Source organism: Schistocerca americana, chromosome 10, assembly GCF_021461395.2.
Source record: "Schistocerca americana isolate TAMUIC-IGC-003095 chromosome 10, iqSchAmer2.1, whole genome shotgun sequence".
Taxonomy (NCBI): domain Eukaryota; kingdom Metazoa; phylum Arthropoda; class Insecta; order Orthoptera; family Acrididae; genus Schistocerca; species Schistocerca americana.
In genome coordinates, this window is record NC_060128.1 from 176,692,062 (window position 1) to 176,708,579 (window position 16,518).

Here is a 16,518-nt window from a genome sequence, read left to right on the forward strand (position 1 = left end):
CGATTTCTCATAGACAAACAGCAGTTGGTCGGCGTTGCCTAGTGAAACGTTGTTGTGATGCCTCGTGTAAGGAGGAGAAATGCGTACCATCACGTTTCCGACTTTGATAAAGGTCGGATTGTAGCCTATCGCGATTGCAGTTTATCGTATCGCGACATTGTTGCTCGCGTTGGTCGAGATCCGATGACTGTTAGCAGAATATGGAATCGGTGGGTTCAGGAGGGTAATACGGAACGCCGTGCTGCATCCCAACGGCCGCGTATCACTAGCAGTCGAGATGACAGGCATCTTATCCGCATGGCTGTAACGGATCGTGCAGCCACGTCTCCATCCCTGAGTCAACAGATGGGGACGTTTGCAAGACAACAACCATCTGCACTAACAGTTCGACGACGTTTGCAGCAGCATGGACTATCAGCTCGGAGACCGTGGCTGCGGTTGCCCTTGACGCTGCAGCACAGACAGGAGCGCCTGCGATGGTGTACTCAACGACAAACCCGGGTGCACGAATGACAAAACGTAATTTTTTCGGATGAATCCAGGTTCTGTTTACAGCATCATGATGGTCGCATCCGTGTTTGACGACATCGCGGTGAACGCACATTGGAAGCGTGTATTCATCATCGCCATACTGGCGTATCACCCGGCGTGGTGGTATAGGGTGCTATTGGTTACACGTCTCGGTCACATCTAGTTCGCACTGACGGCACTTTGAACAGTGGACGTTACATTTGAGATGTGTTACGACCCTTGGCTCTACCCTTCATTCGATCCCTGCGAAACCGTACATTTCAGCAGGATAATGCACGACCGCAAGTTGCAGGTCCTGTACGGGCCTTTCTGGATACAGAAAATGTTGGACTGCTGCCCTGGCCAGCACATTCTCCAGATCTCTCACCAATTGAAAACGTCTGGTCAATGGTGTCCGAGCAACTGGCTCGTCACACTACGTCAGTCATTACTCTTGGTGAACTGTGGCATCGTGTTGAAGCTGCATGGTCAGCTGTACCCGTACACGCCATCTGAGCTCTGTCTGACTCAGTGCCCTGATATCTCAGGATCTATGCAAATTGGGTGAAAATGTAATCATATGTCAGTTCTAGTATAATATATTTGTCCAATGAATACCCGTTTATCAAATGCATTTTGTCTTGGTGTAGCAATTTTAATGGCCAGTAGTGTATGTAAGTGGGACACAGACGTATGGGGAATGATTTTAGTGAAGATACAGGCCGTGCTACTGTGGTGAGCATCTGTGGAAAGAGGTTGAAGTATGGTGAAACCACAAACAAGAGACAGTACGTGGAAGGTCCACGCCTCATGACAGACGTGGAGGTCGGAGGATCGCCAGCTCTCTGGAGCTGGATGGGCAGCCGTGTGTGACGATAGAGTACGGCGCTGGCACAGGCAAATTTGGCTCAAATGGCTCTGAGCACTATGGGACTCAACTTCTGAGGCCATCAGTCCCCTAGAACTTAGAACTACTTAAACCTAACTAACCTAAGGACACCACACACATCCATGCCCGAGGCAGGATTCGAACCTGCGACCGGAGCGGTCACGCGGTTCCAGACTGACGCGCCTAGAACCGCACGGCCACACAGGCCGGCGTTGCACATAAAGACGTACATTTTACTTGTTATGTGTTTTTTCTTTCCCTTGCTTTAGAATACAACATTTGTTTTTAATGACTGTAGAAACTGTTATGCACAGTAATATTACTATCAAAAATTAAAATTTAGAACTAAAATCCAGATAAATTGAAAAAATTTGTGAAATCTTATGGGACTAACTGCTAAGGTCATCAGTCCCTAAGAGTACAAACTACTTAACCTAAATTATCCTAAGGACACGCTGACAGATGCGGACCACCTACGTCCATTCATGCTTGATGTCTTACAAATGGTTCAAATGTCTCTGAGCACTATGGGACTCAACATCTGAGGTCAACACTCCCCTAGAACGTAGAACTAGTTAAACCTAACTAACCTAAGGACATCACACACATCCATGCCCGAGGCAGGATTCGAACCTGCGACCGTAGAGGGGCACAGGCAAGAGTTCAACGCAAACTGTTGAACATGTGGCTTCGCACCAGACACCTACATCTATATGGACACTCTCCTAATCACACTTAAATGCCTCGCCAAGTGTTCATCGAAGCACCTTCACAATAATTCTCTATTATTCCAGTCTATAATAGCGCGCGGAAAATTCAAACACCTACATCTTGCTGTGACAGCTCTGATTTGCCTTGATTTATTAGAATGATTGTTTCTCCCTATGCAGGTGGGGGTCAAGAAAACATTTTTGCATTCGAATGAGAAAGTTGGTGACTGAAATTTCGTGACGAGATTCCGCCGCAACGAGAAACGCCTTTGTTTCAATGTTGCCCACCCCAATCCCTGTATCATGTAAGTAATACTCTCTTCCCCATCTCGCGATAATACAAAACGTGCTTCTCTTCTTTGAACTTCCTCGATGTATTCCGTTAATGTTATCTGGTAAGGATTCCGCACCGCGCAGAAGTACTCAAAAACAGGACGGACAAGCTTATGTAGGCAGTCTCTTTAGTAGATCTCTTACATCTAAGTGTTCTGCCAATAAAACAGTCTTTGGCTTGCCTTCCCCACAACATTTTCTGAACTATGTGATCAAAACTTCAAGCAGGCATAAGTTCAGTCTGGTGCTGGAAGGTTTCTTGGGGAATGGCAGCCCATTCTTCGCGAACTACTGCAATGAGGAGAGGTTCCGATGTCGGTCGGTGAGGCCTGGCACAAAGTCAGTGTTCTATAGGATTTTGGTCAGGACTCTGTGCAGACCAGCCCATTACAGGGATGTTATTGTCGTGTAACCACTCCGCCACAGCCCGTGCGTTATGAACAGGTGCTCGATCGTGTTGAAAGATGCAATCGCCATCCCCGAATTGCTCTTCAACATTGGGAAGCAAGAAGGTGCTTAAAACATCGATGTAGGCCTGTGCTATGATAGTGCCACGCAAAACAACAAGGCGTGCAAGACTCCTCCACGAAAAACACGACCACACCATAACAGCATCCCTCCGAATTTTACTGTTGGCACTACACACGCTGGCAGATGACGACGTTCACAGGTCGTTCGCCATACCCACATCCTGCCATCGGATCGCCACATTGTATACTGTGATTCGTCACTCCACACAACGTTTTCCCACTGTTCAATCGTCCAATGTTTACGCTCCTTACACCAAGCGAGGCGTCGGTTACCATTTACCGGCGTGATGTGTGCCTTATGAGCAGCCGCTCGACCACGAAATCAAAGTTTTTTTCACCTCCCGCCTAACCGTCAAAGTACTTTCAGTGTATCGTGATGCGGTTTGGAATTACTGCGTGACGGTCTGCATAGATGACAGCCTATCACACATTACGACGCTCTTCAACTGTCAGCGGTCGCTGACAGTCAACAGACGAACACGGCATGTACGCTTTTGTGCTGTACGTGTTCCTTAACGTCCCCATTTCACTATCACATTGAAAACAGTGGAGCTAGAGATGTTCAGGAGTGTGGAAATCCCGCATACAGACGTATGACACAAGTGACACCCAATCACCTGATTACATTCGACGTCCATGAGTTTCGTGGAGCGCCCCTTTCTGCTCTCTCACGATGTCTAATGACAACTGAGGTCGCTGATATGAAGTAACAGGTGGCAGCAGAATGCACCTAACATGAAAAAGTATGTTTTTGTGGGTCTCCAGATACTTTTGATCACATAGTGTATGTGTTCTATTTAAGTTGTTCGGAGTTGTAATTCCTAGGAATCTAGTTGAATTTACGGCCTTCAGATTTGACTGATTTATCGTATGACCGAAGTGTAACAGGTTTCTTTTGGCACTCATTTATGGTAAATTGCCATTTCTAGCACCGTACACATATCTAAATCGGTTTTACAGTTGCTAATGATGTTCTGATGACTTTACTAAACTATAAACGGCAGAATAATCTGCAAACAATCTAAGGCTGCTGCTCAGATTGTCTGCTAAATCATTTATGTAGATAAGAAACAGCAGAGAGACTGTACCACTACCTTGGGGAACGCATGAATTCATTTCTGTGTACTCGGAGACTTTACGTCAATTACTACGAACTGTGACCTCTTTGGCAGGAATCGACGAATCCAGTCACATAACTGAGACGGTATTTAATAAGCACGCAATTTCACTACACGACGCTTGTGAGGTTGGCCCAGGACAGAGCAGTGTGCAGAGCTGTATTCGGGTAGTCCACGAACTGAAGGAAGGAAGATTAGAGTTTAACGTCCCGTCGAAATCGAGGTCATTAGATACAGGATACAGAGCACAATTTCGGATTAGGAAAGAGTGAGGAAGCAAATCGGCTGTGACTTTTGAAGGAGCCATCCCAGCATTCGCCTGAAGAGATTTGGGGAAATGAGGGAAATGCGAGTCCATTGTGCTGACCACTGCGTCAAATCGCTCTGTTTTCGGACTGAAGAACACAGCAACAAGAACAACAATAGCGTCAAATAATGGCTGCCGCCCAGGATATGCATTTAATATGGGTTTAAGTTCCGATGTGGCACGAGTTTCGATCATGCACGCCATGTTCATAACAGACAATGGGTTAACGTAGTGGCAGATCCCATGCCGTGTCTCCGTAGACGCGGTCGAGTCAGCGGAAGAGCTCAAGTGCACGGTGATCGGACAGAATTAAGAAACAACTGGCTCTTGGTTCACACAAAGTAACCAGTGCTATGGACAGGCAAAAAATGCATGATTGTATTCGTTTATTACTACTATCGCCGGCCGATGTGGCCGAGCGGTTCTAGGCACTTCAGTTCGACACCGCGCGGCTGCTACGGTCGCAGGTTCGAATCCTGTCTCGGGCATGGATGTGTGTGATATACTTAGGTTTAAGTAATTCTAAGTCTAGGGGACTGTGACCTCAGATGTTAAGTCTCATAGTGCTTAGAGCCATTTGAACCAGTTTGTTACTACTATCAGTTTCTGTCATAAACGATCATCTTGGTTTTTTAGAACGAACAATACCACTGACATGTCACATAAGTAATAAATGTAAACGCATTTCCCGAATATTCATTACAGCTGTGTGCATAAACCGAAGCGAAAATTGACAAATATGAATGTGAGCGATATTTAATAGAAACAGATTAATTAATTGTAATGAATATCCAATAACTCCTTCCCATTTCCAAAGAAATTAGATGTTAACAGGTGTGAAAATAACCGAACTATCAGTTTAATAAGTCACGGCTGCAAAATACTGACACAAATTCTTTATAGGCAAGTGGAAAAACTGGTAGAAGTCGACCTCGGTGTAGAGCATTTTGGATTCCGTAGAAATATTGGAACACACGAGGCAATACTGACCCTACGACTTATGTTAGAAGGTAGAAGATAGATTAAGGAAAGGCAAACCTACGTTCTAGCATTTGTAGACTTAGAGAAAGCTTTCGACAACGTTGACTGGAATAGTCTCTTTCAAATTCTGAAGGTGGCAGGGGTCAAATACAGGGAGCGAAAGGCTACTTACGATTTGTAAAGAAACCAGATGGGAGTCATAATAGTCGACGAGCGTGAAAGGAAAGCAGTGGTTGGGATGAGAGTGAGACAGGCTCGTAGGCTATCCCCGATGTAATTCAATCTGTGTATTGAGCAAGCAGTGCAGGAAACAAAAGAAAAATTTGGAGTAGTAATTAAAATCCATGGAGAAGAAATAAAATCTTTGCAATTTTACGATGACAAGGTAATACTCTTAGAGATAGCAAAGGACCTGGAAGAGCAGTTGAACGGAATGGACAGTGTCTTGAAAGGAGGATATGAGATGAACATCAACAAAAGCAAAACGAGGATAATGGGATGTAGTCGAATTAAATCGGGTGATGCTGAGGGAATGAGATTAGGAAATGAGACAGTAAAAGTAGTAAATGAGTTTTGCTGTTTGGGGAGCAAAATAACTGATGATGGTCGAAGTCGAGAGGATATAAAATGTGTAGTGGCAATGGCAAGGAAAGCGTTTCTGAAGAACAGGAATTTGTTAACATCGAGTATAGACATAAGTGTCAGGAAGTCGTTTCTGAAAGTATTTGTATGGAGTGTAGCCATGTATGGAAGTGAAACATGGACGATTACTAGTTTGGACAAGAAGAGAATAGAAGCTTTCGAAATGTGGTGCCACAGAGGAATACTGCAGATTAGATGGGTAGATTACGTTACTAATGAGGAGGTACTGAATAGAATTGGGGAGAAGAGGAATTTGTGGCACAACTTGAGTAGAAGAAGGGATCGGTTGGTAGGACACATTCTGAGGCATCAAGGAATCACTAATTATGTATTGTAGGGCAGCGTGGAGGGTAAAAATCGTAGAGGGACACCAAGAGATGAATACCAAACAGATTCAGAAGGATGTAGGTTGCAGTAGGTACTGAGAGATGAAGAAGCTTGCACAGGATAGAGTAGCATGGAGAGCTGCATGAAACTAGTCTCTGGACTGAAGACAACAACAACAATCACCAATACTTTAATTTCTAGAATGAAATTTTCACTCTACAGTGGAGTGTGAGCTGATATGAAACTTCCTGGCAGATTAAAACTCTGTGCCGGGCCGAGACTCGAACTCGGGACCTTTGCCTTTCGCGGGCAAGTGCTCTACCAACTGAGCTACCCAAGCACGACTCACGCCCCATCCTCACAGTTTTACTTCTGCCAGTACCTCGTCTCCTACCTTCCAAACTTTACAGAAGCTGTCCTGCGAACCATGCAGAACTAGCACTCCTGAAAGAAAGGATATTGCGGAGACATGGCTTAGCCACAGCCTGGGGGATGTTTCTAGAATGAAATTTTCACTCTACAGCGGTGTGTGCGCTGATATGAAACTTCCTGCCAGATTTTCACTCTCGTGGAGTCGTGCTTGGGTAGCTCAGATGGTAGAGCACTTGCCCGCGAAAGGCAGAGGTCCCGAGTTCGAATCTCGGTCTTGCACACAGTTTTAATCTGCCAGGAAGTTTCGACACTTTAGTTATTCTGTTATTATTGAATGAGCCTCGGTTTCATATTTATGAATTTTCGCTTTGCTACATGCCCACAGGTGTAATAAATATCCCGTAAATCAATTTGTGTGAGATGTGAGTAACGTTGATCATTGTTCCCTACCAAAATGATTCTTTATGATGGAAACCGGTACTAATAATAAAAGAATACAGTAGAGCTTCGTTTCATGAGATTTTGATAACATATTACGTCTGTTGACAGCCGCATGAAAGAAAATGTTTGATCCCAGTTTGGTTCCATGTTTCCAGGTTTTCCGGAGACAGTTGACACCGTTCCTCAAAAGCTGCTTTTAATCAAATAGCGTGCCTATGGACTATCGTCTCAGTTCTGCTACTGGGTTTGTGGATTCCCGTCAGAAAGATCACAGTTTATGGTAGCTAACGTAAGTTATCAAGTAAAATGGAAGTGATATGTGGCGTTTCCCGAGCAATCTGTTTTTAATCGATATAAACGATTTAGGTTGCAATATGATCAGCCTTTTTAGATTGTTTGCAGACGATGCCATTATTTACCGTATAGTAAAGTCAGTCTCGCGGGAACGTGGGAGGAAGCTAAAGAACAAATCGCCGAGTTACAAGAGCAGGCAGGGAAGACAGTAATTAAGATTTCTCACGAAAAACGAAGATTATGACGAATATACGAGATACTCCTAAGAGAATTAAAGGAGGAGCTCAAAAATTGGAGGTGATTAGGAGTTTTAGGTACCTAGGGGAATGAACTGAATGGAACAACCTTGAAGGGAAAGCAGTGGAAGCAAGAAGGACCAAAATGGAACTAGCTTTCCAGAAAACGAAAAACACATACAGTGAGAAAGCCCTCTCTTGGAACACCAAAATAAGGCATTATAACACAGTAATGAAGCCAGAAGCACTTTATGCAACAAAGACACAAGTCATGGGGAGGAAAGGGCAAATGGAGAAATTGGAAATCAAGGAGAGGAAAATTTTGAGGAAGATCATGGGTCCCAAATTCCAAAATAACAAACAAGTTTTCTATAGAAACGAAACCCTCTATGTAAAGTTGGAGAGACTCTCGGAAACCATGAGGAAAAGGAGGATTGATTTCTATGGGCACGTATTCCGAAAGAATCCCAACAGACTAACTAAGCAAATCTTTGAATTATTTAAAAAAAAAAAAAGACTAAACCAAATGACTTAAGAAAGTGGGAAAGGATTTGAGAGAACTCCAGATTACAGGAATCATGTTAAAGAATGGTACAGCCAAGACCGTGACCAAAGACAAAACTAAGAGGTTCCAAGTTAAGATCAACACCAGGAAACCGATTCAGATATCAGAGTAGGAAAGAAAGAAGAGATGAGACACAACGAAGAACAATTGGGAGGAAAAGAAGTGCACAAGCATCTAAGAAGTGATTGATCTGACATACTCCAAAGATGGGTGATTGGAAACGAAAAAATAGTCATCAGAAAATTGAAAAGAATTACAAAATTATTTAGACAAGATACACGCTTGTTGTAAAATGATGTGAATTACCTCTTAGCAATAGAAAGAGTAAGGTCCTCATCATGAGTACTAAAAAATAACTCCGACAAATTTCAACTACACGATAAATGAACAAATTTAAAGTTTGTAGACTTCATTAAATACGAAGCGTAAACAATTACGAAAAAATTGAAATCATCACATAGAAAATGTGGTAATGGCGAATGAAGCATTATGGTTTAGTGGCAGAAAACTTGGAAGGTGTAAAAGATCTATTAAAGAGAAGAAACTACCTTCACTACGCTTTTCCGTCCGCTTCTGGATTATTGCTGTGAGGTATGGACCTATATCACATAGTATTGGTGAAGGACATGGAAAAAGAAACGAACAGCTCGTTTGCTAAGTCGGGGAGTCACGGATACGATACGCGAGTTGGGGTTGCGATCTTTAGAACAAAGGCGTTTTTCGTTCCGGCGAGATTTTATTCACGAAATTGGCCTCGAACTTTCTCCTCCGAATGACACGGTACTGGGTGGTCAAAAAGTCACGAAGGAGCTATAACTGAATAACTATTTTATTTGTTCTTGTTTCCTTTTTTCCTGAGATCGTATTACATACATATATGTACACTATTTCTCATCCTTGGTCTTTAAGTCGGTGAAATATCATTAGAATCTAAAATCAAACCTCTTTATGACTTTTGGCCCACCCTGTATTTTGCTATCTCCAAGCTACACAGGAAGAAATGGTAATGAAATGAGAGAAATCAGAACTCACGTAGTAAGACTTTGACGTTCATTTCTACCGTACGCTGTTAGAGGGTGGAACGGTAAAGAAATACTGGTAGAGCGAAGGTGGTTCTTGGAACTCTCTGACAAACACTGAACCGCAGAATAGTGACCCAGCTACAGATGTTGATGTTTCAGAGGAGGTTATCACCGTCCATACCGTTCTATGACTAGTTTCCATTGATATTCGACAGAATTAAAGATCGAGCATGGGAGATTGTTTACACTTTTCTGTGGGATAAAATGTCAGGAAAGATAGCAGAAAAGAATAAATAGTTATTCAGGGTTCGTGACTTTTGGACCATTCTGTACTATGGCGTTCAGAGTAGAAAAGAGGTGATTGAAATTTCGTGAAAATTACAGCCACGAATAAAGTTAGAGATGTAGGCTAGTGTGAGCAGCTGACCTGAGATGTAGTCCAGGCGTGCGGCGCTGGTCTTGTGGTTCGGGCGAGATCGGTCACTGTGCGGTGTGTCGTGGCGTGCGACCGGCAGCGGGTGGAGTGGGCTAATGCGAGCGCCCGGCTCAACCAAGGCGTTTATATAGCGCGCCTACCTGCGAACGGTCGGCGGCGGTGGCCGCACAAACAGCGCTAGGGGGAAAAGGCGCCGAGCGGCGGCTGCGCTGCGGGCCTGCCGACATCCAGGCGCTACCTGCCGCGGGAGCTGTGCCTACGTCACGCTTACGTCACCGCTGATGGGCGAGCGTGGAGACCGATGAAAGAGGGGGGCTCCCTCACCAACCTCCTGCCACCTGATAAACCTCTCTCACAGTCCTCATTCTTCCCATCTATCAATCTCACATCATCTACATCTACATCTATACTCCGCAAGCCACACACCGGTGTATGGCGGAGGGCACTTTACGTGCCACTGTCATTACCTCTCTTTCCTGTTCCAGTCGCGTATGGTTCACGGGAAGAACGACTGCTGGAAAGCCTCCGTGCACGCTCGAGTCTCTTTAATTTTACATTCGTGATCTCCTTGGGAGGTATAAGTAGGGGGAAGCAATATATTCGATACCTCATACAGAAACGCACCCTCTCGAAACCTGGACAGCAAGCTACACCGCGATGCAGAGCGCCTCTCTTGCAGAGTCTGCCACTTGAGTTTGCTAAACATCTCCGTAACTCTATCACGCTTACCAAATAACCATGTGACGAAACGCACCGCTCTTCTTTGGATCTTCTCTATCTCCTCTGTCAACCCGACCTGGTACGGATCCCACACTGATGAGCAATAATCAAGTATTGGTCGAAAGAGTGTTTTGTAAGCCACCTCCTTTGTTGATGGACTACATTTTCTAAGGAGTCTCCCAATGAATCTCAACCTGGCAGCCGCCTTAGCAACAGTTAATTTTATATGATCATTCCACTTCAAATCGTTCCGCACGCATACTCCCAGATATTTTACAGAAGTAACTGCTACCAGTGTTTGTTCCGCTATCATACAATAAAGGATACTTATTTCTGTGTATTCGCAATACATTACATTACATTTGTCTATGTTAAGGGTCAGTTGCCACTCCCTGCACCAAGTGCCTATCCGCTGCAGATCTTCTTGCATTTCGCTGCAATTTTCTAATGCTCCAACTTCTCTGTATACTACAGCATCATCCGTGAAAAGCCGCATGGAACTTCCAACACTATCTGCTAGGTCATTTATATATATTGTGAAAAGCAATGGTCCCATAACACTCCCCTGTGGCACACCAGAGGTTACTTTAACGTCTTTAGACGTCTCTCCATTGAGAACAACATGCTGTGTTCTGTTTGCTAAAAACTCTTCAATCCATCCACACAGCTGGTCTGATATTCCTGGGAGCCTGTATCTAATATTTTCTGCGTCTCATGAACAAATAAAGCGAGTTGGGTCTCACACGATCGCTGTTTCCGGAATCAATGTTGATTCCTACAGAATAGATTCTGGGTTTCCAGAAATGACATGATACGCGAGCAAACCACATGTTCTAAAATTTTGCAACAGATCGATGTCAGAGATATAGGCACATCTGTTCGACACCCCTTCTTGAAAACTGGAATACTGGTGCTCTTTTCCAATCATTTGGAACCTTCCGTCCTCTAGAGACTTGCGATACACATACATTAGTGCAGTGTCTATACCGGATGTTTCAGCAATGAATACAGAATTTTGGTGTGTGATAGAGGCACTCATTTTAACTAATCGAACATGGGGTCGCTCATGCATGTTTACGATGGTAGGCAACCTCAAAAAGTCATCCGTCCGCATGGTGGTGCCATAACCGCTGGTACGTGTCTATAAGTCTGGATGTCCAGTGCATCTGTTTTCATTGGTACCAGCGCCCTAGAGAGGAAACTCTGTAATACACTACTGGCCATTAAAATTGCTACACCACGAAGATGACGTACTACAGACGCGAAATTTAAGCGACAGGAAGAAGATGCTGTGATATGCAAATGATTAGCTTTTCAGAGCATTCACACAAAGCTGGCGCCGGTGGTGACACCTACAACGTGCTGACATGAGGAAAGTTTCCAACCGATTTCTCATACACAAACAGCAGCTGACTGGCGTTGCCTGGTGAAACGTTGTTGTGATACCTCGTGTAAGGTGGAGAAATGCGTACCATCACGTTTCCGATTGTCGGATTGTAGCCTATCGCGATTGCGGTTTATCGTATCGCGACATTGCTGCTCGCGTTGGTCGAGATCCAGTGACTGTTAGCAGAATATGGAATCGGTGGTTTCAGGAGGGTAATACGGAACGCCGTGCTGGATCCCAACGGCCTAGTATCACTAGCGGTCGAGATGACAGACAGGAGCGCCTGCGATAGTGTACTCAACGACGAACCTGGATGCACGAATGGCAAAACGTAATTTTTTCGGATGAATCCAGGTTCTGTTAACAGCGTCATGACGGTCGCATCCGTGTTTGGCGACATCGCGGTGAATGCACATTGGTAGCGTGTATTTGTCATCGCCATACTGGCGTATCACCCGGCGCGATGGTATGGGGTGCCATTGGTTAGACGTCTCGGTCACCTCTTGTTCGTATTGACGGCACTTTGAACAGTGGACGTTACATTTCAGATGTGTTACGACCCGTGGCTCTAGCCTTCATTCGAACCCTGCGAAAGCCTACATTTCAGCAGGATAATGCACGACCGCATGTTGCAGGTCCTGTACGGGTCTTTCTGGACACAGAAAATGTTCGACTGCTGCCCTGGCAGCACATTCTCCAGATCTCTCACCAACTGAAAACGTCTGGTGAATGGTGGCCGAGCAACTGGCTCGTAACAATACGCCAGTCACTACTCTTAATGAACTGTGGTATCGTGTTAAAGCTGCATGGGCAGCTGTACCTGTACACTCCATCCAAGCTCTGTTTGGCTCAATGCCCAGGCGTATCAAGGCCAGAGGTGGTTGTTCTGGGTAATGATTTCTCATGATCTATGCACCCAAATTGCGTGAAAATGTGATGACATGTCAGTTGTAGTATAATATATTTGTCCAATGAATACTCGTTTATCACCTGTAATTCTTCTTGGTGTAGCAATTTTAATGGCCAGTAGTGTTTTTCCCTTTGCCCTCATTCGCTATTGTGTGCGTAATGTCAACCGTCGTTTGAGTACCTCACTTCCACCTCAACGTAATTCATAATCAACTGCTGTACCGTAAGTAAGGCAGTGTGTTATGGAACAATGGTATGCTCTTGCAGATGTACGAGGCTTGCCCAGAAAGTAATGCACCGCATTTTCTTCTTCAACAATTTTTCCTTGGACATAATGTGAATTACACACACGACAGAATGGTGTTTTACCTACACACCCTGTTTTTCCACGTAATCTCCATCCCATTCTATGGCCTTCCTCCAGCGCGAAACAATGACGTGCATGTCGGTGCCAGTCCTTGTCCTGGTAGTGGAGCCAGTGCTTCACTGTGTCAGTCATCTCCCCATGCCACGAATGGCATCCTTTAATGGCCCAAAGAAGTGGACGTCCGAAGGGACTAGGTCAGGGCTGTAGGATGAATGGGGTACCATTGTCCAACCCTGTTCTGTGATGTGTTCAGCAGCCCTCAGACTTGTGTGTGGCCGAGCGTTATCGTGTTGCATCATAACATCTCCCTCGTTGCTGTGGCGCCAAAGTCACCGAGGACGCGTCTCGAGTTTTATTAATGTGTTGACATACGCTTCTGAATTAATGGTACCGCCACTTGGCGGTATCACATCTGTGGTGTCGCCGCCAGACAACACACTTTCTAGGTGGTAGTCTTCAAATCGGCCGTGGTCCGTTAGTATACGTCGGACCCGCGTGTCGCCACTATCAGTGATTGCAGACCGAGCGCCGCCACACGGCAGGTCTAGAGAGACTTCCTGGCACTCGCCCCAGTTGTACAGCCGACTTTGCTAGCGATGGTTCACTGACAAATTACGCTCTCATTTGCCGAGACTATAGTTAGCATAGCCTTCAGCTACGTCATTTGCTACGACCTAGCAAGGCGCCATTATCATTTGCTATTTATCTTGTGATGCATACCTCACGCCAGCCTGCGTGAGCTTAGACGCGTGGCTTTCGGCTTCCTCCTCATAGTGGCTTGGCTGTCTTGCCAAGTCACAACAACATCAATGAGAACCACACCTTCACAGTCCCAGAACACGGTGATCATGACCTTACCGGCGGAAGCAGTTGCTCTGGATTTTTTCTTCTGTGGGGAGGGCGAATGGTGCCATTCCATCGACTGTTGTTTTGTTTTGGGCTCAAAATGATGAACCCAGGTTTCATCACCGCCACAATCCGGGACAAGAAGGCCTCTCCCTCAGCTTCATGGCCACAAATCAAGACAAATGTTTTTATCTGTACGATTTGTAACACCGCGGGGCCCATCTTGTACACACTTTTGCATATCCAAGAGTGCGGATAATTGCATCCACACTTCCTTTGCTGATTGACAGATACAACGCCAACTGCCGAGTCGTAATGACAACATCAGCTCGCTGCAACATGTCAGGTGTGACAGCCGTGGATGGTCTCCCCGACCGCTGCAAATCGTGGAGCTCCACCGAACCGCCTTCTGATGGCCTCCCCCTCTGTAGCCAGCGGCTAACTAACGACAGCAGATGCTCCGCACAAGCAATTTTGAATATTCCCCACAGTTTCTTTCTCCGCAGTGAAAAATTCAATGACAGCACGTTGCTTCTGACGTACATCACTTACAGGCGCCATTTTGAAACTGTCCTGCAGCTACGCTATCTGTCGGAAGAGACGGAAACTCGCCGCGTTCACTCAGGAGACTTCAAATAATACACCACTGGCCATTAAAATTGCTACACCAAGAGGAAATGCAGATGATAAACGGGTATTCATTGGACAAATATATTATACTAGAACTGATATGTGATTACATTTTCACGCAATTTGGGTGCATAGAGCCTGAGAAATCAATACCGAGAACAACCGCCTCTGGCCGTAATAACGGCCTTGATACGCCTGGGCATTGAGCCAAACAGAGCTTGGATGGCGTTTACAGGTACAGCTCCCCATGCAGCTTCAACACGATACCACAGTTCATCAAGAGTAGTGATTGGCGTATTGTGACGAGACAGTTGCTCGGCCACCATTGGCCAGACGTTTTCAATTGGTGAGAGATCTGGAGAATGTGCTGGCCAAGGCAGCAGCCGAACATTTTCTGTATCCAGAAAGGGCCGTACAGGACCTGCAACATGCGGTCGTGCATTATCCTGCTGAAATGTAGGGTTTCGCAGGGATCGAATGAAGGGTAGAGCCACGGGTCGTAAAACGTCTGAAATGTAACGTCCACTGTTCAAAGTGCCGTCAATGCGAACAAGAGGTGACCGAGACGTGTAACCAATGGCACCCCATACCACCACGCCGGGTGATACGCCAGTATGGCCATGACGAATACACGCTTCCAATGTGCATTCACCGCGATGTCGCCAAACACGGATGCGCCCATCATGATGCTGTAAACAGAACTGGATTCATCCGAAAAAATTACGTTTTGCCATTCGTGCACCCAGGTTCGTCGTTGAGTACACCATCGCAGGCGCTCCTGTCTGTGATGCAGCGTGAAGGGTAACCGCAGCCATGTTCTCCGAGCTGATAGTGCATGCTGCTGCAAACGTCGTCGAACTGTTCGTGCAGATGGTTGTTGTCTTGCAAACGTCCCCATCTGTTGACTCAGGGATCGAGACGTGTCTGCAAGATACGTTACAGCAATGCGGATAAGATGCCTGTCATCTCGACTGTTAGTAATGCGAGGCCGTTGGGATCCAGCACGGCGTTCCGTATTACCCTCCAGAACCCACCGATTCCATATTCTGCTAACAGTCACTGGATCTCGACCAACGCAAGCAGCATTGTCGCGATACGATAAACCGCAATGGCGATAGGCTACAATCCGACCTTTATCAAAGTCGGAAACGTGATGGTACGCATTTCTCCTCCTTACACGAGGCATCACAACAACGTTTCACCAGGCAACGCCGGTCAAGTGCTGTTTGTGTGTGAAACTTTCCTCATGTCAGCATGTTGTAGGTGGCGCCACCGGTGCCAGCCTTGTGTGAATGCTCTGAAAATCTAATCATTTGCGTATCACAGCATCTTCTTCCTGTCGCTTAAATTTCACGTCTGTAGCACGTCATCTCCGTTGTGTAGCAACTTTAATGGCCAGTAGTGTACATACGTATTTTCTGCTGAGAAAAAATATGGTGCATTCGTTTCTGGGCAACTCTCGTAGAAAGATTGTTTACTCTGTGTTGTTATGCGTAGGGCGTTAACGCTTCACGTGAAATGAAATTGTAGACATGCCTTTGGCAATCAGTGCTGCAGGCACTATGAAACGACAATGGTATTTGTCACAGATCGTTATCCAAACAGACGAATACCAAATCAGAGAACATTTGCTGCTGTGGATCGTCATGTGTCGTGTGTGCGCAGTTCTGGTTTTGCGGAGCGAGTACTGCAGATGTTCGTCAAGAATCCATCATATAACGCACTCTCCGTTGATCGTGCTCTAAATGCTACTTCTAGCAACGTTTACAGAACTTTGCGTAGTGGTTATCGCCATCCCCAGAAATTGTGTAAGGTACAAGACCTTCCACCGACTGATTTTACAATTCGAAACATCTTCGCCGTATGGAATTTGTAGCAAAGAATGCTACATCTACATCTACGTGATTACTCTGCTATTCACAATACAGTGCCTGGCAGAGGGTTCA

The 16,518-nt window shown here is 45.5% G+C and overlaps 1 non-coding gene across 1 annotated transcript; it reads right to left on the bottom strand.

Annotated features, from left to right (window-relative positions):
• Positions 1-6,613: 6,613 nt before the first annotated feature.
• On the bottom strand, positions 6,614-6,688 carry Trnas-cga. The gene has a single exon. It is a non-coding gene; the product is annotated as a tRNA-Ser (tRNA).
• Between the last annotated feature and the right edge of the window lie 9,830 nt (positions 6,689-16,518).